The 16,138-nt window shown below is 38.5% G+C and overlaps 1 protein-coding gene across 7 annotated transcripts in view; it reads right to left on the bottom strand.

Moving 5' to 3' along the window:
* GLI1 (GLI family zinc finger 1) overlaps positions 1–9,457 on the bottom strand; it is a 142,549-nt gene extending 133,092 nt beyond the window's left edge. For 4 of the 7 annotated variants that reach the window (XM_060688988.2, XM_034419238.3, XM_034419239.3 and 1 more), the window contains exon 1: positions 6,419–7,389. The gene's annotated coding sequence lies outside the window, so the exon portion shown is untranslated. Of the gene's footprint in view, positions 1–6,418; positions 7,390–9,380 lie in introns of those variants that run through there. The other 3 variants (XM_034419237.3, XM_087886695.1, XM_087886693.1) reach the window with 2 other exon arrangements.
* Between the last annotated feature and the right edge of the window lie 6,681 nt (positions 9,458–16,138).

Genomic DNA, 16,138 nt, shown 5'->3' with positions numbered 1-16,138 from the left:
CACAGGAGCGTCCATGAGATTCCTTGATTAAGGTGAGGATTTCACTACAAAATATTTTCCTGTTTCTCTTCCCTTAGATTATTGTATTGGAAAAGTAAATTTCTAAAGACATGACTGCTGAAAACGAACAGGAAGAAAAAATTCAGAGTGGAGGAAGAAGAAATGGCTTTGGTTATTGATCAAGAACTCTGAAAATATACACTTCATTGTGAATTGCCTTTTTTCCCCTGCCTCCTCTTACTTTTTTTTACTAACATACAGAGTTGCTTTTTTTAATCAGGCCTTCCTACAATCATGTAAATATAAAGCCACTATAGATGATGCAATCTTTTTCTATTTCTGTTCCATGCTACTTTATCCATACCATTAATTTATCCATAATTCTTTGATGTTCACATTCATTTTCTGTATAGGTATTTAACCTGCCTATATTGTTCAGAGAAGCAATATGGTAAAAAGCCAAATACCAAAATAAATGTCAACATAAGAATTCAAAGTTAGCTTAATTACAAAATAATTAAGGTACTTTCTGTAATTTGGTAGTGATGGGGGAATATATGTTAGATGTTTAACAGCATACATCTTTTTGTCAGTACTGTGATCCTTTCCAGTCTTGCATTTCTTCTTTGGCAAGTGCTTGACCGATGAATAAATAACATTTTAGTTGCAGTTGTTCAAAACAGCCAGATTCCTATAGAAGTTATATAAAAATACAGCTTTAATAGAATACTTAGAGTGGTGTGTGGCTAATTCAGCCATTGCACTAAACCATAATGGAGTCTTTTCATTTTAACTTGGCATATGGCATGAACCTAGCTACTGTGAATTGTAAACCATGCGTTACTACTTGGCAAATTCTCCCAGGTCAGCCAGTTGTGGTACATTCAATAATCTATGGTTTAACCAGCTCCCAGTATGTGTAAGTGTGTGTTTGAAGGAACCTGCTAGGTATCAGTTTACTAGCATTAATATAGTTGGTTTAGAATGTAGTCCAAAAGAGGTGATTATAAAACAGAGTTTATTAGTATGTTTAACAGGAATACAGATGAAAATAAGAAAGTTAATAGAAAAATAGTTAGAGATAAACACTGGGGTAGTGTTTGTATAAAAATAATAATGTTGTAGTTTTCTAAGAGAGTAATGCTGTGCATGTCTGCTTAGACTAAAAGTCCCTGGAATTTGGTGGGGCTTATTTCCAAATATTGCATAATATAACGTGTCTTAAATATCCCTTATTTAATCTGTAAAAATGTGGGGAATGTATGAAAAATTAAATGTATTATGTAGAAAACTATATAAAGGCCAGAGATTCCTTCATTCATTATAGACAGATCGTGCCATCCGGCAAAGATGGGGTAAATTCATAATTTTCATAAAGCTTTAGACTTCTGAATTATTAATTTAGCTAAATCCTTCTGGATTATTATATCTCACTTGAAAGTTAGCTGCAAGAGAGACAGGACGCTTAGGAGTCATGGGTTGGATAGTAGGCTTTCCTAGGTGGGGCGGTTCCATAGCATCTACTGTATGTCCAACAGAATAATCAATTCACCCTGAATGTGAGAAGCCGCCGCAGGCCTGTGAAATGTTCAGCCCCACCCTAAAGGACGCTTGCCTCCTCAGCACAGCAGATGGATGAAGCTGGATGTTCCCAGATAACACCCAAAATAGCCATCACTATCTTACCACTTTCTCTGCAGTCCAGGGAGTGTTTAGGTGTGTCTACCCCCCAAGACGGGAAGCGCACGATGTGGGTTCATGACACCACCTTTTCAAAATGCAAAATGCCAGGTGGAGAGAGGCAACTGTTCAAAGGCAACATGACTAAGAAAGCTACAACAGAGAAAGCAAGGAAAGAGGGAAGGTTGGGAAAGACAGCTAAAAAGGATCATAAAAACTGCCATAGCAGTTTTCGACTCACGAACCACAATTGAGGCCAAATTTCGGTTGCTAAGCAAGACACTGGTTAAGTGAATTTTGCCCCATTTTTACGACCATTCTTGCCACATTTGTTAAGTGAATCACTGCAGTTGTTAAATCAATAACATGGTTGTTAAGTGAATCTGGCTTCCCCATTGACTTTGCTTGGCAGAAGGCTACAAAATTGACCCCAGGACACTTCAACTGTCATAAATATGAGTCAGTTGCCAAGCATCCAAATTTTGATCATGGGGATGTTGCAATGGCCATAAGTGTGAAAAACGGTCATGTCGCTTTTTTTAGTGCCGTTGTAATTTCAAACGATCACCAAATGAAGTGTTGTAAATCGAGGACTACCTATACTTATTTCAAGAGTATTATTCCTGTAGGAAACTGAAGCTATGTGCAGGTTCATACTTCTCCAAAACTGACAGCAAAATACCAGGCCCTGAACAAAAAACTTACAATCTAAATTTCAGTTGCAGAAAAAACAACAAAGTGAATATGAAGAATTGTATTGGATGTAGAGCAATCTCATGATTTAGGAGACTGAAAATTAGAGGAATATATTTTTACAAATCTTGTGTGGCCTAGATCTAAATATCCACAGATTTGCTAGTTTCTACAGAGTAACTACATTCCAAGTGGGGATTGGCTTCAGTATGTTGGAAATATTTTTTTTCCAGCTTTGTATATAAGAATATGTAGCCACAACTAAAGATGTTAGAATTCTTTTTCTTGGTGCCCAACTTAAAGTCAACTAAGCTAATTTGCACTTCCAAGTTTTCATGCAGATTGAAATAGTTATTTTTCATTTTTTTTTTCATTTTTTAAAATTCTGCCTAGCAGTCCTTGGCTAAAAAAAACAGTAAAATGTTTACATAATGGAATTATGTGCATAAAATTAGTGTGTTGGTAAATGTTTTGTACACAGACAAATGCACCTTTTCTTGCCTTTTAAAACTATTGCAGGATTGTGCCCAAAATTCACACAACAAACTTTTGAATAGATGCAAAATTGATAAATATTACAACTTAGACCAGTAGTTCCCAACCTTTTTTTGGCCCTCCCCCCTCCCCCCCAGACATATAATTCTTACTATTCAAAAAGTGAACTCCTACTCGTGCAGAGGAAGCCTAAAAGGCCATTAACTTGGTTTAAACAAGATTCCAAATTGCCCCCATTAAAAATCAAATTGCCCGCCTGTGGGGCATGGGCCCCACTTTGGGAATCACTGACCTAGACCCTGATCCTAACAGAAGTCCTCTATTTTACCCATCAGCAATAGTACTACTACAGTCACATTATATTTCAATAATTACTGTAAGTTGCAGCCTTGGTGCTATTGTAGACATATATCTGTTCTACCACTGATGAAATAACCATGGAATGAAGCTAGCAAAAGTAATAAAGGTAATAGCCCAACCAAGTAGCAAGGCAGAAAAATATGCAGTGACACAAAAATTAAGAAAGATTCGATCCGATTCTCTAAAGTCCAGCCTATAAGTTCCTGATCAAAATTTCTATTGGTAAATAAGCATGGGCAACGTTGTAGTACACACAATTGAAAACACGGAAGACCTACCTCTATATCTCACTGACTTCAGTGTGCTTTGCAAGGTAAACTCAGCAGAGGTATAGGGTTTTTATTGAAGCTTTTTTTTTAACAGGAAAAAAAAAGTGTCTACTGTAACTGTCCATATTTTGCAATGCCAGATTAATCTATTTTTTGCTTCTCCAAAAGAAACACCTAAACACTAGAAAGGTATTTCCATTTAATGCTACTGCTACTGGTTTTCTGCTTTAAAATTTTCTTTTTCAATTATCTGCCATCTGGGTGGTCAAATAATACCAAGGATTTTTTTTTTAAACTATTTCATTTATTTAAAACCTTCATCTTATACCAAACTGGGTGGCTTCCAATCAAGAATTAAAACAATGTCAATCAGAAAACAACAACTGTATTAAAACTATTAATACCATAAACATTAAAAACAAAAACCTGGCACCAAGTTAAGCTTCTGACATGCAGACACCTCATCCTATCCCAACACTTGGGGGGAAAAGCCAAGTCTTCAGTGTTTTTCGATAGGCTGGGAGAGTAGAGAGCCCTGCCGAACTTCAGGCCTATATGATGGGTGCACAACACTACCCTGGGAATAAAACAACCTCGGCTGAGGACTATCAGGTTCTCTTACACTCTATTATTTTGAATATATAATTCAGTAGTCATGCCAGAATTTATGATTTTAGATTACAATAAGACATCAACTGGGGACTTATTCAAGATGTAGAAGGTAAGTAGGACTCTGTATTTCCAGAAGCAACGTGGACAGCAATACTGTAGCATGTGTCAAAAAGGCAGAGACTCCTTTCCCATAGGACTTATAAGCAAAATCTTTTACCACCAACCAATTAAAATTTGGTAGGGCTCACACACAGCAGATTTGGGCTATCCTGGATCCCTCGGGATGTCTGTCTATCACACCAACAGTTTTAGAAGCACAGATGCACTTTCAGAGCATGATTAGACCCTGGAAGCAGCATTAACTAAGTCATAAGTTGTCCTAGGACTTCAGCCAGATGTTCACCCATGGCCTTCCTCTAACAATCTGCAAGCAACAAATTCACTCTGATCTCAGCTTTCTCTCCTTGTGTGTCCAAAACACTGGAACCAGCAAGTCTCTTACAAAACCCTGAGTGGACAGAGTGAGCTCTTTTTTTTATTCCAGCAGAACTTCCCACAAGATTTATTTCTCAGTGCTCCAAATTCCATCTCATCCTTTTCATTGCCCCCCCCATCCCCAATCCATCACTCACAGCAGATTGTTGTTAATGTGAGCTGCAGTCAAGAGGCATCCCCAGCAACCGTATCCCCTTTAGCAGTTCAACAAGTCCACACAGGTCACTCCAGCAGCCAATTCCAGTAGACAGGGGAAATGGATTCTTAATTATTTTTCCAAGCCTGTCATGGAGGGCTTTGTTTCTCTTTTCTCTGTGGTGTCACTAAATGTTGGAGATGAGTCAGCTAAGGGATTCCTTTTCTCTTTCTTTCTTTTTGCTAAATGAACAGAATAGCTTTTAAAACTGGGGTGGGTGGGTATGAAAGCTCACCCAGCATTAAGAACATTTTCATAAACTACATTAATATCTATGCTAGACATTTAAACAAATGTAGGTATCGCAGCTTTTTCTAAAGTGCCTCAGAAAGTCCAATTTTGTGAGGGCTTGGAAAAGCCCTTTGCAATGTGGAGCCTTTGCTACTAAAGTAATTTCCCTTAATCAGGACACCTGAGCATTAAAAAGTTGTAACCAGTTGCTGTGATAACATACCTCATGAATCCCATTTATTCCAGAATGAGACACTTGTGAATGTGGTCAGTAAAAGTGAAAGAAAGACAGTTATAAAGGAAAAAGGGTAAGTGTTAATATTCAAATTATCAAACCCAAATTGTGGAATGAAAAGGACTTTAAACGATATCTGGGCAGCTTGAAAAATAGGTTTTTGGACTCTTTTGTTTGTGTTCCAACAATTATGTCCTCCCCCTCCCTCCCAATCAATCCCCAAAGATGTGATCTAAAAACAAGTGTGAAAGGAGGCCAAAATTAACAACTGTAAAACTGTATATTTTAAGACCTGATTTACCCAGCTGAAATTTATCCTGGTTCTAATAATTTAATTTCAACTACAGAATCCATCAGTTTCGCCCCACACCAAGTTTTTGAAGTTTGACCAGCTTGCATGGGAAAAAAAAAGTTTTGTTAAAGAAAAATGCCATTGCTCTTCATATAGAGATAGATAAGACTTGAAGTTTCCCAAGTGCCCAGTCTTACGGACTTCACTCCAGCCACTGAGATGTGGAAAGCAAACCAAATTACAAAGTGGAAACCAGGCTCTATTTGGGATTTATCTTGCTACCAATCTGTCATTTTTGCAAACCAATGGGTGATGGGTTTTGTTGCAGCTTCCATCCCTTTTTTTAATTGGGTCTTAAATGCTTCCAAGAATCTTTTTTTTTTTTTGCACTGTTTAATTCAAACGACTCCTTTCCTCCATCCCCCTCCCCCCATAAAACAGATGGAGAAACGATCTGACACATTTTGTTTTCGCTTGACAAAGAGAACATTAAGAATTCCCAATTTCAGGCACCAAACAGAGGAAACGTCCAAGCTAAAAAGTTATCGCGTTGCTCTAAATGGAGCGTTGTTGAACCGAGAGCCAAACCACCGTCCGGGACTCCTTTTGGCTTGTTTTCTAGAGTTCCTTGAGATGACTCCTTTCTCGCTCAAAAAAATAAAAAATAAAAATAAAATAATAAATAAATAAAAAACCCACTTTCCTTCCCCGCATTTTTTTTCCCCTTGGAGTCATCAACGCTACAACCATTCGAACCTGCAGGTTGTCAAAGATGCCTCCAAGGCGAGGCTTTTTTTTTTTTTAACTTCAAAAAGATTTGCCATGATCAGTTGCGAGTTACACGCACACGCAAACCTTACCTTTCCAAAGGGTGAGGCGGAATGTTTGGACGGGCATTAGAGATCCTCGTATTCTTTATTGAGGTTCGCTGGCGATCCACTCCTAAGATTTGGCCCCGGTTCCGAAATTTTAAACTTCCCATAAACTTTCTTTCCCCCCAAAAAACACAACATCCAAAGGCTGGAAGGGGGAAGCGCTTTTTTTAAAAGATAAAAACAAAAAACAAAAACAAACCACAACTCTCCCAGCAGCTAAATCGAGAGCGCTCTAACCTTTCTCCAAATTCCCCAAACTTTCCACATCTTGGGCTTCCACTTCTTTCGCCTCTGTTAAAAAATAAAATCCAAAAACCGGAGTCTGTTGAAAGCCGTTAAAAAGGCGATCGGGGGGTGCCGCTTTCCATGCCTGCACACCCAAGGCATAAGCAGCACGCGTTATAAATATTCGATTCTCCAGCCTGCAACCCGGGACCACCTTGAAGCAGGAAGTTTTGATTTTCTTTCAAAACTTTCCCGATGCTTTCTTGAGCTTTCGCACATGGAGCCAATCAGCCGCAGCGTCTGCGCTTGCTGTCTTTTGAAGGGAGGGCTCTGCTGGGACCGGGGAAACTCGCTGGCGGGAATGGGATGGGATGAGATGGGATGGAAAGACAGTTTTGTTTTGTTTTGTTTTACTTCGCGCCTCCCCCCCCCCCCCGTTCCCGCCCCTTGGAACTTTCAAGCTGTTAAAAGAAGAGGGGTGGTTTTTTTGGGACAGTTTCTAAGTTGTTGGCTGTCTTTTCCTTAAGGTGGGGATCTCTAGCAGCAGGAGAAGAGTAAGCTGAGCCCTGTGTGAGGTTTTAGATGAAGGAGCCCCTCTCCGGCTTAGTTCTCACAGCATGCTGCCTCCGGTGCCAGAGCGCTCTGGAAAACCTGGCCTGGAGTTTTGGCGATTCATGCAGTACACACGCCGACATGGGCATGTGTGATATGTGACATACGCGGATGCAAACTACTATACATGTTTCTCAAAGGAGTCTATCTCATTCTCCCCACTCCCACCCACAAGTCTTTCTCTAATGGAGGACCCAAATAGGAAGAAAAGGTTGACTTGGCTCAAATCAAAAACTGTATTTTAGGAAACGTCCCCGAAACTTTTTCAGAAAAATATTGGGACATCCCTTTGCCAAGTCCCCTCCCAAATGAAAGCTCATATCCATGCCCATTTCCTCAGAAGGAGAAAGTTGGCATAAAAATAAATCTTCCATTCATTGCTGGGGGGGGGGGGAGGGAGAGGGGCACAGAGCTCATTTCTGAAGAAACACCAGAGGGAAGAACAAAATGTATTTCAGTGACTGAGGTAGGGCAATAAATACCCTCTGCCATATAATTGGTAAATATTTGGGCACCCAAAGCACAATGGCCGACCCTCTTGCCTAGCCCATTTCCTGGGAGTCAAAATACAGCAAGACGTGATGTTTTCAGTGTGACTTTTTTTACAGCATCCAAAATGGAGGTTGTGAGATAGGCTCCCTCATTCAACATCTCATATAGGGCATGGGCCAATAAGTTACAATTCAGTCCAATAAAATGAAAGTTTATTTATTATCAGTGACCAGGAAACATATAAAGCCAAAATGCCTTTAGAGGTTTCAAATGAACACCCTAAAATGCTTATTTTAAAATGCTTAGACCCTCTTGCCTAGCCCATTTCCTGGGAGTCAAAATACAGCAAGACATTTGATGTTTTCAGTGTGACTTTTTTTACAGCATCCAAAATGGAGGAGGAAGAAGAAAACAATCTTCTGAATTCCCATGGCAGTTGATTAATAAAGATACAATTAAGTCCTTGCACCAGAAAGTATAAAAGAAGCACCCAAAGGTGCTTTGTTCAAGAGGCAATTGGACTTTCAGTTTTTTCTTTGAAGATATTTCGCTTTTCATCCAAGAAGCTTCTTCAGTCTTCCCCACCATCCAGTCAGAGCTGAAGAAGCTTCTTAGATGAGAAGAGAAACCTCTTCAAAGGAAAACCAGAAAGTCCAGTTGCCACTTGAAAAAAGCATCTTTGGGACAACCATGACCTGGATGATAGAGAATCTCCATAGATATAAAAGGAGCAATTGAGGACATGGACACTGATTCTCGCAGTGGACAGGGATAGAGCTGATCTTGATCAGGGAGACCATTAAACCTCGCTTCTGTGATAAAATGGAAGCACTGTATTGGGTACAGTAGTTCATCTGTATACTTAAGAGCGGGTTGGTTTATTTGAACAGGATTGTATTACTTCTCAAGAATTGTATAGGTAATTTTGGTGTGCTGGCAAAACAGACTGGAGTCTCCCATGCAACCCTTCCCTGAAAGGGATAATTCAGCTCCTTCATTCATATTGGGATAAATCCAATCTATTGCCTTTATATGCCATTTCTAAGAACAATTCAGGAATGAAAGCTAATACAAAATGAAAGTGGCTGGATTACTAAATGAATCCTGGTTTATGATACACATCTCACCCATTTTAAAACAAGCACTATCCATTGATTACATCTATATGCCACTTTTTCTCCAGCTGGACAGTTCTTTCCGTGTCCATTTTGTTGTCACAACAATCATAAAGTAGACTAGGCTGAGAAGTAGCAACTTCTCATTTCTCATTCTCATTTCTCATTCTCATCAAATTCATGCTTATACTTATATATATTATCTAATACGTACTCAACAAACAAACAAACAAACAAGCAAACAAACAAACTGAGCCAAAGCCATCCCAAGTGAGCTCCATAGTTAACAGGAATCTGAATCTCAGTCTCCCCGTATTTACTTGAACCTTAATCTAGAGGTATCCAACTTCTTCCATGCAGAGGACTGTATCTGGACTATGAGTCGTTGTAGCTGTTTCAGAGTTTTATTTGCTAACAGAATTAAAACTACCTTTGATTTATATGTAATTAAAATGCATGTATTTATGAATCTAATTTTCTTGTTATTTTCATGTATATCTCACCTTTCTTATCAGATGCTGAAGACAATGTGCCCAGTGTGACTTTTCATTAAATCCTCATGGCAATAATGCTATGTGGCAAATGGTGATGTGAGAGTCATTGGCTTATATGTATACAAGGGAGAGACATCACAATTTCATGATTTAAACATCATTTACATTATGACGTAATGAGCCATTGTGTTGCCATTTTGGTGTTGTAGTGGCTGGTTAGAGAAACTGTTGCCATTGAGGCCTACAGATGAATGGAGATAGATATCCATACAGACATACAGACATACAGACATATAAATAGATGGACAATCCCTACACACACACCACGCACACATCTTTATAGATCAAACACAAGAATAGAGATATAAACCTGAGCCTACCTGTTCTTAATTCAAAGCTGTAGTCACTATGGGACACTGCTGGTTTTCTTTCCTTTTGCCATACAGAAAAATAAAATCTTGTAGCATTTTAAAAAACTTTCTAAGGAATATATCCACATCTTTTGGGACTCAGACATAGCCTTGGGATCTCAAGGTTATACATTTCTGCTCTAAACAGTATTCCATTATCTGTTGTCAGTTCATATCCCATTGCAAGGTTTCCAAACACAATTTTAACCTTTAAACATTCTAAATAGTCTATAACCAGATCACCCTGAGAACCAGCTCTCTATCACTGACATATCTGTTATTCAGATTTTCATCAGAGTCTCCACCTCACCCTTCTTCTTTGGAAGATAGAAAACCACAACAAAGTCTTTTCAGTTGTCATTCTGGAACCAATGGTTTATTTGATGCCCAAAATAGACCTTTTAGGTAAGTTAATCAGTATTCAATTAGGAGGGATAATATATGCTTAGGTGTTGGGGGAGGGGGTTTCATGCACCTTTTTTTTAAATGTTTTGATTCTTTTGTGTTGGGTTTTTTTTGCCTTTGTTTGGAGTTTTTTAGAGTTTTGCATTTTGTATTTTAACTTTGCCTTGAATAATGTATATGTATATGTATTTGTGTATGTGTATGTGTGTGTGTGTATGTATGTATGTATCCTTTTAAATTTCAAAGCACTGTTTCCAACCTATTTTAGTGTGTTTTTCAATTGCTCTGCTTTTATTTTGATGCTTTGTATTTATTGCTACATGTTAATTTTTCAGATTAACCAGCCTACTGAGATATGAATTTTAAAGGGGGTGGATAGTACAAGTAGAGACACTGAAATACCAGTCCACTCCAGTGATTGATTATGTGCGATCAAATCATTTTCAACTTCTAGGGAGTACATAGATAACTTTTCCCCATGGCAATGTATCCCTAACCTGTTCTTTCAGGTATTCCAGTTGTTCACTATTCCCCTTCCAAAAAAGTACAATAATGGAAGGACATGATTGGGAACTTAGCATAAGACAGCTAAGAACTCCTGGAAATAACTTCTTCCAGATTCTCTTCTATGTAACAGTAGCACTGGAAATAAGATTGGCTTAACATAGCATCCAGAATGCAAATAAAAGAATTACATGTATAAGTGGTGTTTGTAAACTTTAATGGTTTGTTCTTTATAAAATTGGAAGCTGTCAATTAAATGACTTATGTTTCATATATTTTAACATAAAATATATTATGATTACATTTTAAAAGTATATTTTAACATAAAGAACATCAAGTAAAGATCTGTAGTTGGTTAAAATATATGAAACATATTTTCATGTATTTCAACCACCTACAGACTTCCTACTTGCTCTTCATATGAAAATATCTCACTCCCCTGACTCTTGTTTTGGTTTTCGTGGTTATTTCTTGCCATATAAAATACAGACTCCTCTTTCTCCTATTTATTGATCCATTTCATTTGCCAGCTTAGTTGATTACATCCTAAATTGTTGTTTTTTAAAAAATCTGATATGTTATATCCAGCAATGATCATTCGTATCACTAAGAAGCTCAGGCATGAAGGAGATGACTATCATTCCCTAATTTTCTCTCATCTTTCGTAAGCAGAAAATATCCCTTATGAATATAGATATGTGATTATTATTTACATCCCGGTTCTCACCTATGAGTTCAAGGCGGTATGCCCAGTTTCCCAACATTTTATCCTTCTATAACATCCACAAAGGCAAGTTAGGCTGATGAGCAACAACTAACCACTCTGTAATTTTGACCGGGGGAGGGGGGGGCTATACCTCTATGAAAAGGAGGATTTCTGCTAAAATTTGGTAGAATTTGGAACTCCATATCTCCTGGAGCTAAATATGCTAGCGAAGAGGAATGAAGTCCCCATCCCACAAAAAAACTGGATGAATATCAGGCCATGAGATAAAGCACTTAAAGATCATTTGATTTTGTTTCTCATTATCTTCAGCGTATTTCTCTACATGGTAGAACAGGATAATTGGACTTCTGTTTCACTGAAGATGGAGACCATCTTAATATATATAAAGGTGGGAGTCATATAAAGATGGGAGACCCAATGAAACCCCTTTTTCTCCAGGGGTGAAATCCAAAATTTTTCCCTATCGGTTCTGTGGGTGTGGCTTGGTGGGCATGGCAGGGGAAGGATACTGTAAAATCTCCATTCCCACCCCACTCTGGGGCCAGCCAGAGGTGGTATTTGCTGGTTTTCCGAACTACTCAAAATTTCCGCTACCGGTTCTCCAGAACCTGTTAGAACCTGCTGGATTTCATTCCTGCTTTTCTCCATAAAGAAGCCCAATAAAAGAGATTTGTGAATATTTGTCAGGCTGTCTGGGGTGGTTATGAATAACTAAAAACAATATCTGAAGGACAGCAGGAACTAACACCACTGTCCTTCCTAATAATGCATGCCTCAAAATTGTTTTAATAAGAATACAGGTTTAGATTCATAATATAGAGGCAGATGAACTTTTTCCTCCTTTACCTCAAGTCCATGTATTCAGAATTGGGTATCTTCTCTTAGCATAGAAAGAAGAGAGAGAGGAGGGAGGGAGGGAGGGAGAAAGAGGGAGGGAGGGAGAGAGAGAGAGAGAGAGAATCTGGATCTATGCCCAGCAGGTCCCTGTGCAATCCGGGAGCCACACCCAGCACTGAGCTCACTTATGTCATCACATCTGCCATTGCCTGTGGGTGGTTTTCGCTGCTTGCAGCATCCTTTCCTTGAACCGCATGTTCTGCCTCTTAACAGATGAGAAATTGGAGCTAGCAGGCTTTCCCAGAAACAACCGGATTGTAGGCTGAGCGCTAGCAGATGCTTATTTTCTCCATTGACTCTCATGGTCTGCAGGTGACCAGCAATGTGCTGAGTCAGCATTCGGAATATCGTCGGTCCAGACAACAAGTGTATCCACCATCTGTGCTGATATTGTTAGCCAAATAAATTTGCCAGCAGAATCATAAAGAGGGAGAGAGATAGCCTCCATCCAACTCTACCTCCATCCCTCTCTTTCTCCCTCCCTCCCTCTTATCAGATTTACAGTAGATAACTCCACAGCTCCAAAATAATTCTGTGGGACTTTTCTGGATCTCTATTTATATTGATCACCTATTCCAAAGTTAAGGAGAGATAGCGTGCTGTGCGATCTGCAACCATTCACAGATGGAAAAGTTCATCTTCATGCTTAGAAAAAAAATCACAAGCTAATTTTTGTAAACCAATTTTCTGTTCAGCACAGACCCCTAGAGTAGCAAGCAACAGCTGGTATATCCCATGTACTATGGAATTTGTTGCCCTGAATTCCAAATCTTTAAAGGTAAATGTGGGCTGAGGGTGGCCACAGATACGCTTAACGACTGCTGCAAAACTTGTAAAATTGATCATGTAATGATCCACCTAACTTATAACCAGTAGTGGGACTCAGCCAGTTCGCACCACTTCAGGAGAACCGGTTGTTAACTTTCTGAGTAGTTTGGCAAACTGGTTTTTGGAAGAAATCATTGGGCAGAGAACCGGTTGTTAAATTACTTGAATCCCACCACTGCTTATAACCATAAGTACAGTCTCAATTACAGTTGTAAATCGAGAACCACCTGTAAAGGCACATCAAATGTATGTTGGAAATGTGAACTTGAAGGGACATTTTATTATGCTTAGTGTAAAAAAGTTAACCCAAACAGACTTTGCTACAGAGGCTTTTAAAGATCCATATTCAATTGAAGCTGGAACTTTTCCTTTAGACTTTATTAGGATTAATGGATAAACAATTAGAAAAAAGTCATGGAAGATTTTAATATATTATGACAGTAGCAAGATTACTGTACTGTATGCACAGAAAGGGAAATATTCGACAGTGTCCTCTATGGACGAATTGTTGCTAAAATTGACAGATTTTGCTGAAATGGATAAACTTCTTTGATGAGAGAAAAAGTATTATCTACATTTATTGCTGGCTAGAAACCTCGTGTGGATCTTTTGCATAAAAATTAAAAAAATGAAATTGTGACTTATAACTTTGATGATTAGATAGGATAAATTATAGAAATAAAAGTAATTTGATATAACCTTAGGAAGAGAGAGAAGTCAAAATATATTTTTATTTGTAACTGCTGTGAAGAATATCAGAAGCTATACTTTTTTGTTTCTTTTTTACTTTCCTTTAACTTTTTTCTATTTCTACCTTTCTTTCTTTCTTTCTTTCTTTCTTTCTTTCTTTCTTTCTTTCTTTCTTTCTTTCTTTCTTTCTTTCTTTCTTTCTTGTTTGTGTAACCTTTTAAACACATACACATACACATGAAATATGGTGCCCTACTCATTTTAGTGTCCTAGAAGATTGCCTAATTTACGTATATGCCTGAGCCATCCCTGCTTATGTTAATAGAGTCCCACCATAATTTCTATAAATCTATCTAGTTCATTTTTAATATTCCTTCTCCGGTGTGTAACCTGAAGACCATCTCTATTCTGAAAAACAGAAGTTTATCTAATTTGAATGGGTTTAAGTTACACATATTTCTGATCATCAGAACTTTATAGCACGACAATATAGTAATTACATATTGGGACATATTTCTTTTGGATTGTCCCATGTTACAATTGCTAGAATCAGTTCTTTAATGGAGAATGCAGTTTTCTGACTATCATGAGTTTTTGATCTACAAATCCTATCTACAGTGTTGATTCCCTTTTGATCCTGGTTTCTCTTGGCATCTCCTGTTTCTATAGAAAAAACGCTAGTAAGAAATCCTAGAGATATCTGAACAGACATTTGTTTCGATAGGTAGGGATTTTGGACCTCTTGAGCTGGGTTAAGCATACCTCAGCTCATAAGCTAGCATTGTGTCTAGCAGTAATTCTAAGTGCGGGTTTTTCTTTAACCTACTTTCTGCTTTGGTATGAAGACTAATTAGAGGGCATTGAGTCATACTTGGTCCCCAGTAACTGTTTCAACCTAACCTGGGTGATAATCCACAGCTCTTCCAAGAATATTCTAACGATCTCCTTAATCCAACCACATATTTTATCCATTAGCTCCTATTCTTTTGCCTCTCTCAATCTTGCCAAGAATAATTGCTTTTCTAATCCATCACTGCTTGCTTCCCATAATCAAAGTATGTGACTTTCTGTGTGGTGATCATTACCCCAAGAGAAGAGTCAGTATTTCATTAAGACAGATTAGTTGGTCCTGCAGTCTACAAGATTCTTAGTAATCATCTCCAGATTCATAATTTGAAGCCTCAATTTACGAACGGTTTCTTAGCAACTGTTTGAAGTTATGACATATCCCTTAAAGGTTCTTATAATCCAGTTCTAAAGTTCTACAGCTGCCCGTCCCTGCAATCATTTGACTGCATTTCAGGCACACAGCAACCGGGTCATGTTTACAGCCGTTTGCAACATCCCAAAATTATATGCCTGTGATTTATGATATTTTTGCTGAAAACCAGCATTTACTTCCAGGTCTCAGCAAAAACACCCCATAACAAACAATGGGATTTGCTTAACGACTGCAACATTTGCTTTATGATCATAGCATTCGCTTAACGACCAACACAAAAAAAGGTTGTAAAATTGCATTGGTCGCATGGATGACCTGCTTTACGGCGATCACAACTTGTGACCGTAATGGGTAGGCTCCATTAACAGTCACAAGTGTATTTCCTTTCTCTTGTTCTTTCTCATTGTTCTGCTTCGATAGCCGTGCATTATCATTAGAAAAAAAACACTGTTTTCTGAACAAAAGTCAAGTTGGCAAAACCTTTCCAAGTATAAAGACCAGAAGCTTCATCCATTTAACAACCACCAATTAGGCTGATGCAAATTAGTCTGCGTTTGAAGTTTGGGGGGGGGAGTTGTCAATCATTTGATATGAAAGAGAAGAATGCTGTCTTAATCTTTAATGGTTGTGAGGTTGAGATACTTTTGGCAAATGCAGCAGACTTATAGTAGCATGATGGCATGGCAGTCTGTTACTGAAAATAATGCGTCCATTCATTTTCTTGCTTGAATGCTTTGGGTGGTTCAGGCAACATCTGGAAGCGAACAGTGCAAGACATGGCACCTGCTGCCCTCTAGAGGATACAATTAGCCTCAACACCCAAGCCGCAGCATCTGTTCACTGTTGCTTGCATTTCAATCAGTGAATATAGCAAGGATCTGATCAGTAATACAGAGCATGTGATTCCCCCCCCCCCCTTGGTTCTCTGCAAGGAAACAGAAATGTGATCTGACTCTGCAGCTGGAAGAAAGACGAGCCACTTATGAGGAAATGATGAACCATCATTTTTGAAGAAGGAGGTTGCAAATGTTTTACTGAAATTGTCACTTCAGGTACAAGTATTCCATTTCTTAACAAGGGAGCT

Source organism: Pantherophis guttatus, chromosome 2 (assembly GCF_059756535.1).
Source record: "Pantherophis guttatus breed Tessera chromosome 2, ASM5975653v1, whole genome shotgun sequence".
Taxonomy (NCBI): Eukaryota; Metazoa; Chordata; class Lepidosauria; order Squamata; family Colubridae; genus Pantherophis; species Pantherophis guttatus.
Note: the sequence above shows the minus strand (reverse complement) of the source record. Positions and strands in the feature narration are given on the sequence as shown.